At 36.9% G+C, this 19,078-nt stretch overlaps 1 protein-coding gene across 2 annotated transcripts in view; it reads left to right on the top strand.

Moving 5' to 3' along the window:
* Positions 1-19,078, top strand: part of LOC148832678 (partitioning defective 3 homolog) — a 431,574-nt gene that overhangs the window by 239,446 nt on the left and 173,050 nt on the right. The gene's annotated exons all lie outside the window — the stretch shown is intronic.

The raw sequence follows: 19,078 nt of genomic DNA, 5'->3' as shown, positions 1-19,078 counted from the left end.
TAAGAGATTAAATATATTATTCACTAATTAGAAACATAATCATGGGGTATGTAATTGGTTAGCTTCACTTTGGAAGCATGATGTAATTGTTTTTCTGTAGGGATTCTCTTTGTAGCTTGTTCAGAGCTCTGGCTATAGAGAGGCAAGGATTTGTCTGCTGGGAATGGGAGGGAATCTTTAACCCACCTAGCTTTGCTGAATATTAATTGTATCTTCTTGCTTTGATGCTCTTTGACATGCCTTTCTTCTTAAGGCGCAACTATAAAACCTGTCAAAAGAGGATTTTTAAGAGGTTTTAACTGTACTGCAATGTTAAACTTCTTGTCATGTCTCTGTAAAGATTCATTCTGATGTTTTAACAGGTGGCACTTTTAAAATTGATCAAGATCATAAAGGTTGCAGGAAGTTTGTAAAAATCAATGCAAAGTTATAGATAGGAAAATCTGGCAATTGCTCAAAGACAGGGAAATTTGACTTTAAAAGTGAGTTAAACCAGGTGGTTCTTATCAGGAGATTGCAGAGGTGAGAAGGTTGACACTAATTCTTCTCCCGTACTGTCTTCGCAAATGTATTCTGATAAAGATTTGCTGTACGAAATACTGGTTCTAGCCCAATGTATTGCTGATTGATATGCTTTTATTTTTTGCATTTCTATAAATTCATAGGATCCCCCGCTGAACAATTCTACCACTTCTGCTCTTCACTTTGACTTTGAAGAAATTGAATTAAATCCTAACTCTAGGGCAATGAGACATAAATGATCAAAAGAAAAAGTTTATTTGCCCAGATGTAATGTATAACTGAATATTTTAGTGAAACAAACATTTTGATCCATTTTTGTTTACATTGTTGCACATTTACTGATGCAAACTGATAATACGCTGGGCACATTAACGTTACATAAGTATGTTTTAACCTGTGAGCAGGTGGTTTTGATTATTTTACTATTATCGTTCCTTATAAAAACAAAATAATGAGGGTACAAAACAAATTGACTAATAAGCAGCATAATTAACCATTCGATATTATTTTAATGAATGCAAGGTCAGCAAAAGATACGTCTTCATTTGAATTGTCAATGGCTTTTGCCCTGGAACGCAGATGATCACCATAGTGGCCTAGATCTGCCGTTCCATCTTATCAATCTGTGTAATTGTTTTCACACTGCAGTGGCGGTGGTGCAAGAAATTTTGGGAAACACATGTATTTTAGCAGAATGACTAGTTCACCATCTGCTTAAAATAATCTGCTTGGTCCTAGGATAAGGATATAACACTGAAACCTGAGTGACAAAATTGTCTTTGTCAAAACAGAGAAAATCCCAGGTGGTGGCAGAGAAAGCTGGTGCTGGACAAGACAATGCAAAATCATAGTGCTAGGACTACACTGGCACAACTTCAAAAAGCAAGGGCTGTCTCAACAATACTAATAAAAAGGGATGACCTGGCCTCGTGAACATTCACTCGCAGACTACTACTGTACAGGAAAAGTGATGAAACACTACACAAAATGCAGTCAAGATTGTCAGCTCTCTGGGATACTATACCAGTTTTTTTTTAACACTGTCATTTTTCATACTGAAAACTTATCATAAGCCGAGAATTTGAAAGTTTCCCTGAGACTTACAATTAAGCAATAAGGCACGAGAGGCCGTGCTATGTCATGGATATAGTCACAGTTCAAAGACATTGTGAGGCCCCACGTGAACTGTGACTATATTCACGATATAGCACAGACTGCGAGTGCCTTATTGCTTTTATAAAATGGTCCCCAAATATGCGATTTCTGTATAGAATTAATTTTAATTTAAAAATGTATTTAACACGAAAATTAAGCTGTTTACGTTCCTCCACCTGAAAATATAGTCCCTCGTTTCTACGCAACCCAGAAACACAGCCGTAAGTAACATTTAACTAGCAGAGAGAGGACATTAGCTAGCCAATATGATAAAGGAATAAAAGGCTTATTTTTTGTTTATTTCATTTGCACATTTATTTGAAATTTTCCATTGATCGTACAAGCATTGAAAAACTGTCCAATCCCTAGTTTGTCAGGCATTTTCTTATTCACTGCGGGAATGCTCCCACTGGTGCTGGTCTTAGTGCCTGCTAGAATATCACTCCAGCGCTTTGTCGTTAAAATTGGGTTTCCAATAATGCCGTAGCGAACTCTCATTTTTACGTCTACTATAACAGACAATTTCCCTTGCTTTTAACCAAGCGTTTGATCATTTTATAAGAATGAAAATTATTTAAACTATGCGACCTTATCATTCAACGAGAGCACAGAAAATCACGAGGATCCTCAACAGTGCAGCAAAGACAGCAGAAGAAGACACATGTATCAACTACCTGAGAATCCAAGCCTTTTTATCTACGCTAAGAAGTAGTCTTTAAAAGCCTATGCGATCTATTTGATTGACCGTTATTTATCAGTTAGCGCATTGATATTTCTTTATCACACTGTAAAAAGTCAAATTTCCTTCCGGGATGTGCGTATATCAGAGAATATAGCACGGCTTCGAAAGCGTATCAGCCAATCAGATTTCAGGACCGGAACTATCAGTTTGATAAAATATGATAATTCCATAGGTAAGATAAACAGGATTAAACAAATGGGGGTATCATCTTAACCTGCTTACAGGTGTGCTCCCTGCAGTCAGGTTCTCTGATTTCTCAGTCAGTTGCTGGTTAAGCTAACTGATGCTCAGACTGCTAACAGGTGCCATATTGCTGCTTGTACATGGAAAATGAAGCATATATGCATGCAGTGTCTTGAGCTGTTGTGTCCTGGGCGTTTTGCCAGCTTTCATACTTAGTGAAAAAATAAGCCACATTTAATTGACAAAAGTGAGAAAACTGCTAGGTTGCTGTTTGTAAAACCCTCATGTATTTCAATCTGGCCATAAGAGAAATATTTTTGTTATAACTGTTTAAGGGCATTTTTGTTTTTGGCAAAAAAACTGTACAATCTTTCTCCCATTTAAAGTGCTTAAACTTTTATTGTTTTCTAGGGTCAAAAAGGAATATAATTAATTAATTCATGTATGAAGTGGTTATAATGTTCAGTGTTGTCTTAAAGTTGACTGTACACCTTTATTTCATGAGACGCAACTAAACAATTTGGCATATATACTCCAGAGTCAGAGGTCTCTTGCTGAAATGGTTTGGTACCCTCTGTACTCCTTTTTAGGTAACATTGATTGAAACAGTTTGTGAAACATTTGTGTTTTCTTATTTGTTCTCAACAATGTATACTGTGCATATCAATTGTGGAAAGTGGTTAAATAGCATGCAGATCATGAAATGATTGCGCCTGATTAATTGCAGTCGAGCAATGTTTGAAACAACAGCTAAATGGCAGCTTTTCCATGCACTACCAGCTGAAGGGCTTGGGACAGACTTAAAAAACATTACCAATATATCAATATTTTATTTATTTGAACTTCTAACCTTATTGTAGTTTAGTGTGTAGTGCCGAGGAAGACTAGAAGTCATGTTGTGACATTTGTAAGCACTTGTTGTAGTGATGGTTATTATATCAAAATATTCCTAAGGTGGTGTGGATTTATATAGCTACAGGTCTTTCACCTGGTCTGTATCAAGCTTTGAGATGAAGATGGCTGAAGTAGTTCAAGTACAGTAGGTAGCTGTGTCACCATGCGTAGGCTACAAAGGAACAAATGAAAGTTTATTCCATTAAACACAATATTTGGCTATGGAGCCAAAGAAGAAGCTGTTTCGGTTGTGAAGAAGACCCCCACAGCAGAAAAGTTGTTCTTTTCTTCTCTTTTCAGCATGGAATAAACCTTTACTTGTTTGTTTGCGACATTAAGATGGGATGTTTTTATAAAGAGGGCAGTGTAGGTGGCGACAACTATACATCTGAGCAAAATCGTTGTAAAGGGATGCCTGGCATTTTGTTTTTGAAAAAAACATTCTAAAGATATATTCACCAGTTGAGCATTTTATAAAGGCTGCTGTTACAGGAAATACAGTAGTAATAGGACAACAAAGGTTTGCTATATAAAGTAGATTAATGATTGATAAAAAATAAAATTAATTTTGTGAACCAGCAGAATATACAGTACTGTAGAGAATATACTTCACTCTATCACTTTATTGGCCATGTACAATTTCTTGTATTAGGAATTTACTTTTCGCATAAGAACATTTAAAGAACATTTTTCTAAAATCACGAGAATTTCCACAAGTCATGATGCCAGATTTTTTCTAACGTATTGGTGCAAGCAATAAACTCAAAACAAATAAAGTATAAAAGATCTGTTAAAAGATTATTTAAATAATATAATTTATATTATATATTATAAGAAAAAATGTAAAGAGGAGATCTACAATATTTACAGTATTTTTTCAAGTTGTCAAATCCATTTTACAATTTTTTGTCTCTTACAAGACTCATAGTGTAAATAGACAAAGTCATGTTCTATGACGCATATCATCATTATCAAGCCTTGTGGTGAGGTTAGTTCCTAACCTTGGTTTCATTCCTGTGAGAATCAGATTGAAATCTACTCCAGGACATTGAAAGCAAAGGTCAGGCATTATCTGTCCATCACATGGTTCTTGGAGAAAATGAGTTGTGATGGCGATTGAAGAAAGAGATGTAGTCACTCCCTGAAGACACGATTGATGATGTTTCGTTCACTACAGATATGGTGAAATTGAACTTCCTTGTTTTCTATATGTGACTTGTTTGTCAACTTACCAATATGTATGGTGGCTTGTGTACGTGGTGTGAGATCAAAAAAGCAAACCCAATAACCGGAAAAAAAAGGCTTTCTGTGATATTTTCCTGGGTAGAATCCTTTTCATGCAATCCGCATGTCCATCTTGCAGACGAAATGCGGCAATGAACTACTAGAAAGCATTTTGGCTTCAGAGTATCACAATATAGAGCGTACTATATACAGCAGATCTAGACTCTACAGCACAGATCTGTGTTAGAAATCTGCACGATACTCTGTTGTATCTGACCGTGACATCTGTTCTTGTTTGCCTGCCCCATTCAGAGCTGCTAAAGGTCCTTGGAACGTCTCTTGGCCTGTGACTCACTCTACAGCCTTGGGCATGTCAGAGACCCGTGTTCAAGAATAGACTGGAAACTTGTCTTTTCTCCAAGGTTTTGTTCCCCTCCTGAGCTCATTTGAAAGGGCACCTTGGGATTTCACACGCGGGGTTAGCAGAAAGGATGCTTATGACAGCCTTTGCGCATTTGTGTTGCGAAAGTACTAAAAATTCTTCCGACCATTTCCTTTTCACTTTAATTTTTCCATAATTCGTTCTTTGTTCCATAATGCCAGTGTTTCCAAATTGATTAAGCTGGAGGCGGCTTTCTGTAAGCATTTAATATGGGAACAGAGGCAAATGTCCCTGTAAAGCTGATTCCAGGTTATTTGCAGAAAACATGAATCAAACCAGCTGACTGTCTGAAATTGTGCTTTTGTAGTGAAATCCGTGTTTGTAATGTGTTAAAATTTGTGCAGAATAGTTCATCATGTCAACCGAGGTTAGTAACATGTTTCACCTTTGTGCTTTTTCTATTGAAGAATGTGGTTTAAAATGAAATAAAGGACTTACTGTATTTCTACATCACCCATTGCATTTGTAAAAGTCTTGAATGATATTAGAGATAAATATATAGCTTGCAATAAACAGCCCTTTGTGTACCATCCATGTATATTCAAAAGTACCAGACAAACTAAACTTTATTTAATGTAATTATTATTACTTTGATAATAAGTTTGTTTTTTGCAAACACATGCCTAAGCCCACAGAACCTGTAACTATTGCCATGCAGGCAAATAAAATTTCTCAGTTGTATTTAATAAAAGTGTAAAATGCTCAATAGTGGTTGGTTTCTTACATGAAAGTTCAAAATGATGGCTGTTCAAATAATTTTTTATCTTTTCTTGAGTATCATGTTCTTCTAGAGCTTTATATTATGGTGAGCCCTTTGCATTTATTGCATTTTCTAAACGATACAATCTCACAAGCAAAAATATTTATGTGCTCTCGGCATTCCACATAGTTAATCAATATCAGCATTGAAAACTCTTTTTCTTGAAACTGGAGATTGAATGCTATTCCTTGTGGAGATCCAGACAGATACATGTTCTTAATGAGTTATTCAGTTGAATTTATGCAGAGCAATCAGATGAATATATCGGTCTGCATTGTTACTATTTCTATTTAAACTCTTTAAGGCAGCTTGTACATCTTGCTTAAATCTCATTTATTTGAATTGATGTGATTGCAGTCCCTTAATGCTATACAGGGTGTGTCAGGCTGTTTGTTGTTCCTAACTTACTTGTGGCCTTGAGTCTTCTTATAACATTTTGTAAATTGTAAAACTGCTATTACTGAGCGTATTATGTATCCAGCATTTTGTCTATAGCCAACACATAAGAGGGTTTAACTTCAGTTTTTTACTTGCAGTGGTTTAGCTGCTGGAGTCTGATCTTTAATCAGTGCAGACAATGGTTTCTACTCTTAAGCTGACTTGCCAGATCAGTACTTCATGATCCTTGCAGGTAAATCCCACTATAAGTCACTGTCATGCTAAAGCAATGTTTCCAGACATTAACAGTAGTATGTAATTACATTAAAATTACTAAAGCATTTTAAGAATTCATCTGTGACTTGCCTTACATGTTTAATTTGAGGCTATTGATACAACTCAATTGTTAAATCTCTTTTGCACTCTACAATCACTGTTTTACAGATGCTAAATGACTTTATTTTTAATGTGACAAGATTTTCATTGATGAGTTCTTTGAGACAGTGGATGGGATCTGCACATTCTTTTCTACTCTGTGATTTGATTTTGCTATATAAAAGCATGTTGTTAGTGGGCTGTAAATTAGTGTGTTTTATTACAATGGTACAGAACTATCTGAGTGCTGCTGGAGTTGAATGGACATGAGTAATACTGGGTGGCTGCTTCTGCTCTGTGTGTTTGCAGTGGTGTCATTCTTCCTGCTGGTGATTCAAAAGTAAAGTCATTTAGCAATAATTTTGTCCTCCTTTGCGTTCTCAGAAAGGTACATGATTACTGCTTGCAACGAGCTCCAATCATCTGTATCCACATCAAGTATATAGTTCATAAGGGCAAAAATAAACAATAATTTGTAAAATTGTAACACTGGCTATTTTAAAAGAGCTGCACATTTCTGCTGTAACCGAACTGTGACTGCTGTCCCTGATTTGTTAAACACAGAAGCATGGAAACAGTCACATACACAAATCTGAAGCCATTTTCAAATTTTTAACATCATTATAGTCTTCAGTATATAGTCTCTGTATTATAATATCCAGAGAAGACGAAAAGGTTTTCCACCTAAATTCACATGATCTAAAATTCATTACATACAGATGCAGCCACTCAAAGTACGCGGCACAGACACGTACCGCGGGTAATTGGCTACGGTCTCGCGCATCATGACGCAAAATACTGCGGTACGTGATTGGTTGACCGACAGGGGTACTCGTGGTGCGTTGGTCGGTCGTAGAAAGATTTAAATGTCTTTACTATGCCCGTTTTAGTATTGAATATTTATATGGAATTTTACCACTGAAGGGAAATCTTAGTAGCTGAGCATAAAAAGAATAGGAGCATACTGTAACGCGTGTGAAGGCCATAAACAATATTAATTTTGGAACATAAACATACAGTATATGGCTGGTCTCGGTACTTTAAAGAAAAAATACACACCAGTATTTCATTTCTCCCTAAACATTTTAAGCATCGAAGTCTTTAACTAACGTGATACCGGAGTCAACAAGCATACTTTTAGAATTTGATTAAAAGGGAATATAATATGGAATCGCGTATCTAAAGAAATTAATAACGATATAATTATATTCATGTACCGCAACACAAGAGTAGTACATGCTGTACGATGTCTGTTGATAATGTTTGTAGGGCTTTTTCAACACTCCTCATGTGACCTTGCCGGTGGCGCTGTGGGTTAGGTTCCTGACTCCTACATCACACGTTGCGTGTTCGAATCCGGCCAAAGCCATGACTTTTTTTTAACAAACATTTCTTTGAAAAAATAAAACATTTCCCTGGGTCAGAGATTAAATAAAACTTCACTCGCACCAAACAAATTTATATTTCTAAATATCACAACATGATCGAATTTAAATCATTTTAATAACAATGAATAGTCACCTATGCGTTACAATATAAACATTTATATTGATTTAAATCGCGTTTAAATCGCCTTTATTTAAAACCCATAAATAAAGCTGATACTGTTTAGACTTTTATTATTTAAAATTGTATTACAGCAGCACAATGCAACGTAAATTGCTATCTTTGTCTTCTGCGTAATAATGTTCACCTCTCTGTCCAGCAAATTAACAATAGTAATAATAATGAACTTTATTGTATATGGCACCTTTAAAGGTGGCTCCTCAAAGCGCTTTACAGGATATAAACAATAACAACAATACTGTTAGGCTGGGCAAACGATTTTTATTTTTTTTTTTTAAAAGAAATACAAAATGAGATATAATGATGTGTTCCGGCTTAGACATTAACAAAGAGCATAACGAAGGTCATAAAGGTCATAAACGATATTAATTTTGGAACATCAACATATTATGTAAACTGTATGTTGGTGTTATTGGTATTTTAAAGAAAAAATACTGTAAAATCCTGGGTTCGGTACAATGATTCAGGCATTCATGTGAAGGACAACAGAGCTTTCACTGGCTCAAAAAGACAAAAAGACAAAAAGAATAACGGACACAGCGCGAGCCTGCATTCTCTCCTCCGCCGTCCACACCACACTTTTCCCTGGGTCAGATTTTAAATAAAACTTCACTCGCACCAAACAAATTACCACACGCTGAACACTGAACATGTTAACCCAAATATGTCTCACAATACTTTTATGGTACATTACTTTGCTAAAATGTATTTAAAAATAAAAACGATTACAAACGCCAGCAGAGAGAGAGACACACAGTTCTTCATTGTCAAAAAGTAATTGTTTTTTACTTTGTCAGCATCCAGACAAACGCAAACGCGTTATTAATGAAATGCTTTTATTCATTCTTAATTGAACTCACAAGTTGTCATCTGCTGTTGAAGCTCTGTGAGACTAGACTCACACATGGCTAGACTTGACTCGGCTCTGGCTTTCCCATCTATACCGATACACTGCAAGTACAACCCCTCTCTCTGCGGGAGTGCTGGCTGTGACGAATTAAACCGGTTTCACTGGTATTTTCAAAGTAGAAGGGGGCGAGATTTCCAGCGAAAGACACCTCCCCCCCTTCAAAACCCAGTAAGTACAGTACTTACTAGTTAAGAAAGCTAGGCTCCTCAATGAAATCGCTTTAACATGCTAATGCGTTGGTGTATTGCAGTAAGTGAAAAGACCACGGGCATTCTTCCTCCCCCTACATTCTCAGAGTAGAATAGAATTTTCCTTTGACAAAACAAGGCTCGCCAGATAATGTGAATCGAAAACCTGTTTTTCTAGCTTTTAAAGTCGTGCAGTGTGTAAGCAGAAACACATCATTATATCTTACATATGAAAAATACATAATATAGCTCCCAAACAAACGCAAACGTGTTTTTAATAAAATGCTTTTATTCACTCATAATCTGACAATTTCAGGAAGACTAAGGAAGGACTAAGGAAATTGTCATCTGTTGTTGAAGCTCTGTGAGCTCGGTGACTTTGAGACCACTTGTTATCCCAAGTTGTTTGAATCGCCACAATTCAAATAGAGAAAAAAGAGCTGACTGACAAGATTTAAGATGTGGCTGTCAATGTTGGATTAAAAAAAACACGTTGCCCGACGTTAGTTGCATTGCTTGAAAAATAATTTTATTTCGAGAGACTGGATAAGTAATTCAAGTGTTTTTTTAACTTCCTGAAAAACAAGTAATACAATTCAGTTCAATTTAAAGGTCTTTATTAGCATGACAGATGGGTACAATTAGTGTTGGGTATTTACTTTGTAATCTGTATTGCTTTGAGATGCCACTTTTAAAGGTGATATATAAAATCAAGGCTTTAACTTGCTTTAACTCCACAAGTCTGAGTTCTTGTGTCCGTCCTATTCGAGCCCGAAAGTATTACAATATGTATTTTTATAGCAGGTGGTGTACAGCTTTTTAGTATAGATTACACTTTTCTAAAATGAATTTAAAAAATAAAAACGATTACAATCTAATCTTTCCACGTTTGATCCCAAGATCCCAAGAAAAATAAATCTAAACGGGAAAAAGCTATGCTGAAAGTTTATTAAGATACTTAGAAGACTACACAGCCCAATTTATGTTGCATTTGTCTGATTGTGAGGCGAAACAGCCCTACACAGCCCTGTCATAGTACACGGATATAATCATATCGTTATTAATTTCTTTAGATACGCGATTCCATATTATGTTAGCAGAAAAGCTTAAAACTACCACTTTTTTACACGCTATTTCACATGTTAGTTAAAGACTTAGATGCTTAAAATGTTTAGGGAGAAATGGAATACCGGTGTGTATTTTTTCTTTAAAGTACCGATTCCTGGAATCTGACTGGCTGACACCCTTCTGAAGTGGTTCCATAATATCTGGTATACGGAAAAGAAAGCGTTGATAAAAAAGCCTGGATTCTCATGTATCTGATACAAGTATCTTTTAATACAGTCTTTGATGTGCTCTTGAAGATCCTTGTGATATTTTGAGCTCTGGTTGAATAAGTGTCGCAGTTTAAATAATTTTCGTAGTTAGAAATTATGAAACGCTCTGTTAAAAGCAAGGGAGTTTTTATGTCCGTTGCAGTAAAAGAAAATGCCTGACAAAGTAGGGCTTGGACAGATTCCAAGTGCTTGTACAAATGTGCTAAAGAAATTATCCACGAAATGCTGTGGTGTTTGTCAAAGAAAAAACTAAAAGTATTTTCGTTTAAAATGACGGTTAGAAAGAATGTGGACCAGCGTAATACTTTGAGTTTACAGCTTGTCCAAAGTCATTCATCGTTAATACTATTAGTAATATCTTCGGTAAAGGCTTTGATGCATAAATATTTCTGATAAAGGTAGGTTGTGTACTTTTGTCCAACTGAGCAATCTTGCTTTCATAAAATATACCAACTTTTTAATGACTGATGATTAACATGCTGTAATACACAGTTTAATTTTAAAAGCTCAAATGCTGTACATGTGAGGTTAAGCTTTATTGGCTCCTCCTGGCGGTTTTACAAGGTGATTCCGGATACTTTCCGGCATGACGTCAAATGACGCGATACACTGCGTGATACTGCGTGATACTGCGTGATACTGCGTTTTGATGCGACACACCCACCGGGGTATACCGCGAAATACCCCACCCATTTTGAATGGCTGCATCTGTATTTGTTGCAAATGTCACAATCACAAATGTGATTCAAATAATAAACCACAATAAGCAAAATTGTGTTTGTGAGGTGAAGTGTTCCAAATATTTTGTCAGACATATTGGCATTTCTTTTTGAAAAGTATTTTTGTATGGCAAATTTCATTTATACTTATTTGTCAACGAAAGCTATGTTTGTGAAATCCAGGTAAAAAGCAAGAGTCAAATATGACGAATGTTATTGACCATCTTATGTCTAACATCTCACACAGACAAAATCTGTCACAGACAAAATGATGGTCACGTATTTAACCAGATGATTCCTCCAGGGGATGATTTCTTTGAGCAATCTTGCCCCTGTGGCCGTGGGCTGGGCCTGATTATTATGTACAATTTGCTTTTCTGTGTGAGTCTGCTTAGTGTACCTCTTCATTATCTATTGAGTCTCTCATTTAAAATACCTCTGTTCTCCAGTCTACATTCATTGTAACAGTTTACAGAATCCCCCAAGCTTAAGGATTCTTTTTTAAGCGAGTTTGCTGATTTACTATTTCTGCTTTGTTTCGGATTTAATAAGATTCTTATTCTGCGTGATTTAAATATCTACATTGATTCACAGCCTACTAATTTAGCTTGGGCTTTTTCTAGCTTTGTAGAATTCTTTGGTCTCTCAAAGCTTGTTCTCAATCCAGCTCACAAAAAGGTCATATCTTGGACTTATTCATTGTAAATGATTCTCTTGTTTCACACTTATTTTGAACGAGGTCTGTCTGATCACTTGGCTGTTCTCTTTGAACTAGAATTCCCTGTCTCACACTCTTCAACTTTAAGTTTCAAGCTTTCAAAACTGGTGATCAGCCAACCAGAATAGGTCTTCTGATTCTGCTCACTCTTCGTTTTACTATCTCTGATACTCTGGATGACAAGGTTCAAATGTTTGATAGTTCTCTTTTACCTTCTCTTGATACATTATCTCCTTTTAAAACTTACTCCATCTTCTATTTTCACTGTCCAAACCAGTTGCATTCAATGTAGGTAGTCTCCTGCGAACTAGAACATAGGTGGCATCTTTCTGACTTGAATGTGTACATCTACAGCCTTGAAGGCAGAACTTGATTGAATGCAAAGAAGGAATGAAGTCTGTTCTCCACCATCAGTTCATTTCTGAAGACCAACTGCCACACTACATCACCTGTCTCCTTTAAAAGTGGATGGTACTTTTAAAGGCACTGTATAACATAGTTTATTAGACACACCGTAGATACATCCAAAAACATTTTGAAGATTCGTAAAACAAAACAGTGACCCCTGTGTCCTGCATGACTCTTGCTCCGTTTCCTTTAATACATATTATATAGTGACAAAAGCAAATGTGATTCATATTTAAGCTTCTATGGAGGAGCAGAAGTATTTATACACTTAATTTAATTTCCTAGTAATCATTTAGACACAAAGAGCATTGTGGGTAACGACACTACTTTCTGTTTCTAGAAAAGCATATACTGTATACGGTGTCTGATATGACGGCTTGCCCTGTCACTGTCAGGTGATCACAGTGGCGATCTCTCGTGTGTGGTGCCATATCCTCCCTGTGGGGCCGGTGATGGGCGCTCGCACGCCTGCCGTGCCCATCGGAGTAGAAACTGCAGCTGCCGGGGGGCAGTGGAGGGAGTGTTGGTGTTATGGGTGCCAGCGGCTGTTTCCAGCGAAGGTTTTAAAGCGGTTGTTTTTTTATTTGTTTCCGCCAGCCCTCCTCCTTTCATGCTTCCTTGCCCATGTGCTTGTTCTGTTGTTTTTATGAGGCTGTTTGCCCTTCACATCAGAGCTAGCCTTTTGTAAATTAAATATTGTGAGCAAGATCGATTTGCTGAACTGACAGGGGGGGAGGAATCAGTGGCATTTTTTGTAAAATGATGAGGCAGTCCTTTGGTTTGCTAATTAGTTGTCAGCTTTGTTTTTATTATAAAAACATGGAAACTCTAGCCCATTGCTCTCACCTCACCTAATTTAATATTACTTTGCTAAAAGGTGCAATTAAGTGTAGAGATGACCTATATTAAATACTTCAACTGTGTCTTGGATCTGAATGAAAAAAAAATCAATACTGGCATTGGAGAAGTGCTCTGTGATGTTGTGGGAATGATCAAGAGTAGATGTGAGTACTATTCATTAATTACAAACACATTTGGGCAACGTTTTGCATTCACTTCCTTTCTTTCTGTGAGTCAGTAAAAACATTGCCTAAGAAGCTGTTCTTCCTTAATTCCCAAAATTGTGGTGGTAGCTGTAACTAGCTTCAATAAAAGATCGATAATATATAACAAGGAAAAAAAAATATCATTAGCCTTGATCAGATGTTGGGAGACAGATAAAAGCAAACAGCATGATTGCCATGGTGCCCGTTTCAAAGGTGGCCTACAGAAGAGAGTGCTGATCAATTGCGCCTTGAGAGAGTTATCAATCAGACTGTCTAGTAAATTTGTTTTTATGAGTATTGACCCAAGAGCAGTTGAAACAACACAGGCCCATCCTCTTGAACTTTAGTTATTTGTGCCAAAAGAGCACTTGAAGTGACCTTTTCTTTATAGCTTTAATGACTTTTTCCATAAGAAATTCATATCAAGTGATGGTACACTGGATAATGCTGACAGGGAAAGTGAACTGAATTCTGACAATTTATGAGAGTTACATATTGTGTAAGAAAACTTTCACTGGATACTGTATTTGTATTTTTCTGTCCCAAGGTAGCAAGCCTGACTGGTGGCTTGTAAAGTCAATTTGGAAAATACAACTTATAATATTTTATAACAGCCTCAGCTTAAATGCTTATATTGTTTTATAATAGCATCAGTTAAATGTGTTTAGAGTTTGACTTAAGTTTCTTTTAACAAACATTAAAGGTGCTCTGTATTAATTGACACTAAAACATCATCACTATTCAAGAAATCATTAGTGTCTTTCAATAGATGCAAAAACAGGATTGATACTAACTAGATACCAGTCCACAAAATTCAAAGGCAACTGCGGAGCTACAAGAAAACTGATTTATTTTAAAGCTATCCAGCGCATCAACCAGTAAAGACATTTCCTGAGCGTGTAGCTGAGACGATGCCAGTTTGAGCGTCGTCTATGTCATTGTACGGTAGTGACCATAGTTCTCCAAGCAGCCGTGCACTGCTGGGACTAACTGTGGGGTGAGGTTCCTTGGTTTAATGTGCAGCAGTAGCTCCAGGGACCCGCTGAGCGATTGCACGCCTGACATCAGTGACTGATGCAGCACTCCTGCAGTTTGTAGTAACTCTCCTGTAAGGCACGCAGGAGCTCACAATGTGTCAAATGATGAATGACTCTGACAGGTGAGTGTGTTGGAGGAGCACGTACACAGGTCTTCGCCTCCCTGTGTTCTACCAGGGCTGCACCAAGACACTGCATGCGTATGTGGGGATGTGGGTGTAAAAAGAAGGTAATCTGCAATGTTACTATTTTTTTTTACATTTTTAATTTGAAACATTATTTCTTGAACGTTTAACTGTAAATATATCATCAGGTAAGAGATGATGATAGGTCTTTAATCCGTCTCTTTTTGACTTTTTGAATGTTCAAATCCGTCTCTTTTTGAATTTTGTCTCTTTTTTTATGGGATTACACAGAAATGTTGTATAAAAATGCAATGCCTTTCCTAACCCCACCTAAATAAATATGCATGCATAAGTATTTAATTTGGGCATTTTTTGCTTTGATGTATTAATCTGGAGTTGTTATTTTAGTAGTGTAAACTGTAAACTAACACCTCAGCTGCTTCAGGAGACTGTCACAGATAATTTGATTGGCCTTAAACATACTTCATGTTAAAACTGTAATGAGTCAACTGGATCAAAGTTCCTGCTAACAACAGGTTTGACTTATGTCAATGTCATTGTGTATAAAGTGTTTGTTTAAAGTTATTCATTGTTTTTTATTCCATCACCGTTATTTATATCCTGGAAAAAGGCTCACTTAGCAAAATGTAAACTGTTCAATATGGAAACTGCTGGTACGTATCTAAAAGCTCATAATCCATCAGGTACATGTTGATTTGCTTGGCAGAGTGGTTTCATTTTTTCACCACCTGTCTGTTTATAATTGTTTGATGTTACTGGGGAAACAATGACAGGTCATCAGTTGCAGTTCATATGGCATGCTTTTTGGACAACATTAGGACAGGGTAACAGATAAACACTGTTTTCTGGATAATGTTGAAAGGACCTGGCATCTTAGGAATTGTAATAAAGGCATGAAGAGCATGTTGCAGGATTCAAGCTGTGATTTGGAAAATGAAAAAGATGAGTAACTCACAGTATGAACTGTTCATTTGTTCCTACAGAAACATTACAAATGAAGGAAGGCCGTTCAGTCTAGCTTGTTTGGATGCTAGTGGCCAACAGAGCTGAGAATTACATCTAGCCATTACTGGCTAGTTTGCTGTGAACATCAATAACCCATTGTGAAACCTATTCTCTTTTTCTTAAAAAAGAAAGTCCTTTAAAAAGTCCATTGGCTTGGCTTTGAAAGCGTCTTACTGGGTGTTGAAAGTGCAAGCCTGTGATTGATTCACATCCCTACCATAAGTTGTTTTCTAAAGTATGTTTAAGACTAAAGATATGAAGAACTTAGTCTTTTGGAGGTAGGACATTTAATGTACCTGGTCTCTCTCTTTTCTGGAGTGATTTCACAGTGGTATCTTGATGACTAACATTGTGCACAGCATTCTGTGATCTTACAAGTGCATTGTGTAATTTATAATATCCCTTGATATACGCTTTACTCTTTTAACTACATACCCTAGCATTCTTTGTTACTGCTTCCCCACATTCTCTTGAAGACGTATGTGATTTTTTTTATAAGCAGCTTCTTCTTGCTCTGCTTCCCATTGTTTATCGATAGTTTGTTTTTGCTGCCTGTGTGTAGCACTGCACAACTCCATTACATGTCATTTGCCAGGTGTTTACCTTGTCTTGTCTTGTGTTTAATAAAACATGGCTTGGTGTCATCATGTCCAACCCACAAGTAACAGTCATCTATGGGGAAAATAAAGATCCCTGTTGGATGACATACGTTTTCTAAAGGTGGAATTAGGCTTTATTTCAAGCTCATTCAATACCAGATAGGATTTTATAATCCTGCAGAAAAACTTTTTCTTTACCACATCGCTCTACCATTCTCATGCTACTGGACCAGTGTCTTACAAAACTAGAATCTTTATCTTTTACATACTTTATTTTTGGTATTCACCCTAATCCTCATTTACATGGTGAAAGTGCACCATGACCTTCCTTTAACTATGTTAGTTGTTACTAATCTGCGGGGGGTTTTCAAGACAAAGAATTTAAAAATATTGTACAAAGTAAATGTTACTGTCTAAATCTTTTGCATTGTGTGGTTATTATTCAGCTCACGGTGAGGCTCCCATTATAATTGTGTTGGCCCTTCAGTACACTAAACCTTTCCGATGATATATCAGACAGAGCAAGATAAGTCCAGCATTTGGAACTTCATTAAACAGTTCATTTATATGAAAAAGATGAGAACCTCCAACTGAAATAATACCAGTCAGGTGACCTCTGCAAACATCAGTCTCATCTGCACGGTATATTTTGTAGTGGGAGGGGTGGAGTCTTTTTTTTTTTAATTATTTTTCATGAATTCCTTTCCTTCTTTACTGCTGCTGGCTGCAATCCAAGACTTAAATGTCATGAAACATTAGTCTGTTGCTTTGACTTCAAAGCCAGTTTCATGAACAGTTTAGCTGGGAGGGATCTATGAGACACAACCAATAAGAGATTTTGACTTTTTTCCAGCTGCAATGGAATCATTAATTCTCAGTGTTTTTGCTGGGCTGGAGTGCAGTTGTGTGGGAATCTCTGTGATGAGAATTCCTCAAGCTCTTGCCTATTTGCACCCTATCCATTTGCTGGTTTCTATTGGTGACTGGTCAGGCGTGTTTATGAGTCTTTCATATATAGTGGTCCTTATCTCTTGGAGAAAAAGATTCATGAATCAGTGCTGCTCTGGAAGTGAAAATTCAACATGTTAATATACGGTGTGTGGTTTAGGAACCAGCATTCCAGAATGTAATTAAAATTTAAAGGGTAAGGGGACACTATACTCCAGAAATGGTGTAATGGGATTTGAGTGTTCAGGATTAAACAAATGTCATAGTGTCATTCATTTACTTAAACATTTTGAAACAAATATGCATTAAGATTAACGAACTAAAGTAAAATTTAATTTTGAGAACAATTAATTGTTAATAACTGTAATTAATTGTTAATATGAAGTGCTTGTAACAAAAAAAAACTGTGGCACAATCTCTTAAGTGCCCTGCATCTGCAATAATCAACTATACAATATTGTAACCCACAGTAAATTTTGCAGAACCATTTACTGGAGTGTACTGCAAGAGATAAAAGAATTTATTACTATTGGAAATCAAAGCTTTCACATATTACAGAGCTGTTTTTGTTCAGAGTTTGCCTTATTAACAGGTGAAGACTTGTCTTCTTTTGATACAGTTAATGGTATCATTATGCACAGGAGGTAGCATTGGTGCCTTGTATTGCTGGGTACCTGGGTTCAGTTCTGGATCTAGGGTGCTATCTACATGGAGTTTGTATGTTCTCCCCGTGTTTGTGTGGATTTCCTGTGGGTGCTCCGGTTTATATATTCAATATTTGTATTAAATTTTATTTAATACTTCAGCAGGGGTGAAATACTGGTGGTAATGGTAGGTTATATGCCTTCTGGGAAAACTGGCCTTGGTGTGAGTGGGTACGTCTTTCTTGCCCTGCGATGCAAAGGTGTACCGTTTTTCTCCCAGGACCAAAACGGGCTCTGGCACCCCTGCGCCCCTGAATTGGATGAAGCAGTTAGAAAAAATCTATGGCTGGGTATTGCTAATGTATTTTTACTGCTACAGGTTCGTAAAGCTCAGTCAGACCAAATGTAGCTTAGTGAAATGAAAACTGGAAATTCATTATAACCGATCGCAGGTCATTAGTTAAATGCTTCCTGTGGTTTCTTTATTGGGGACTGGAGTGTTTGTATTAAGTATAGCCATTCTGGGGAACAGCAGTGTGGAGCTGTGGTCAGGGCAGTTAACTCCTATGTTCCCTATGACGGAACTTTGCTTTTCTGCAAGGGTCTTCCTGTAGTGCTCTCGAGGCTGACATCGTGAATGAGAATTTGTTCACAGTTAGCTTGTCTGGTTCAAAAACTTTTAAAAAGCCCCCACGGAGCACATTGTATTATGTGGATAAAATCTGGTCATAGGTTGTAGTCTTTCAGAATCACAACTAACACACGCCAGACCCTATCTATTATGCTGTTTTACTGAAGTAGAAACATAAAATCAGAAGCATGTCATTGTAGTAAAGTGTCACACGAAAGCTGAGCAATGGCTGACTAGTCAGCACCCAGGCACCCACTTTCAGATCCTGTCTTTATTGCATTATCAAGAGCAGAGTTGGCTTGACAGGCTTGTCAGCTTCAGAAAACAAATTCTCCAGTGTTGGCTCATTGGCACAACAGCTTATAGCACCAGAGGGGATATAAGTATGTTTCCAGACTCTCAAAGAGCAAAAAATCGGGGAGCCATTGTTTCTTATTTAGGGTAAAAATGTACTGATGTGTGGCATGACTTAATGGGGGGGGTGATGCTAAATTTGGAAAA

This window comes from Atractosteus spatula, chromosome 6 (genome assembly GCF_055471065.1).
Source record: "Atractosteus spatula isolate fAtrSpa1 chromosome 6, fAtrSpa1.hap1, whole genome shotgun sequence".
Lineage (NCBI taxonomy): Eukaryota > Metazoa > Chordata > Actinopteri > Semionotiformes > Lepisosteidae > Atractosteus > Atractosteus spatula.
Note: the sequence above shows the minus strand (reverse complement) of the source record. Positions and strands in the feature narration are given on the sequence as shown.